This window comes from Penaeus monodon, chromosome 34 (genome assembly GCF_015228065.2).
Source record: "Penaeus monodon isolate SGIC_2016 chromosome 34, NSTDA_Pmon_1, whole genome shotgun sequence".
Classification (NCBI taxonomy): domain Eukaryota; kingdom Metazoa; phylum Arthropoda; class Malacostraca; order Decapoda; family Penaeidae; genus Penaeus; species Penaeus monodon.
Window position 1 is genome coordinate 30,869,666 of NC_051419.1, and position 597 is coordinate 30,870,262.

Here is a 597-nt window from a genome sequence, read left to right on the forward strand (position 1 = left end):
AATTTTCTCTCTCTTTCTCCCCTCCCCCCTCCCTTTACATACACATATATAAAGGAAAACACAAGCAGTAACATACATAGCTACAAACAATAAAAAAATCACAAAAATATTCTTCATTGACTATACAAACAACGAAATGCAAAGGGGTAATTAATAAGCAAATTTAGACAAATACAAATAGCATACTGAGAAATCAAAGGACCAGCAACTGAAGCAGGTCAAAAGAGGTCACGAGAGGAGAGCCAAGATCAGTGAATCCAGGTAAATGTTGACGGACTGAAATGGCATAAGGTCATCCACACTCCAATGGCCAAGCTAAGCGCAGGGAATTAAAGATAGGTATTCTCATTCACTCAAGAGAGGTTCTAATGCTTTTCTCTCGACGATCAGATGACTTGTGAAAGAATGCTTCTAGTGTATTATCTAATTTATTTCATTAGCGTAATTTAGATGTAATTTAGTCTTGCTTATGCTTTTGTCGAATGTCTGATCGGTTTTGCTTCTGTGAGGTTTGGATTATGCGTTGCAAGGGATTACTGTGCAACACTACACACACAAAAACGCGCAGGCGCCTGTACATCATAGGTACACCCATGG

General features: G+C 38.7%; 1 protein-coding gene across 1 annotated transcript in view; it reads right to left on the reverse strand.

The window, feature by feature from the left end:
* LOC119594714 overlaps positions 1-597 on the reverse strand; it is a gene marked incomplete at both ends in the record, with an annotated part of 4,717 nt that overhangs the window by 387 nt on the left and 3,733 nt on the right.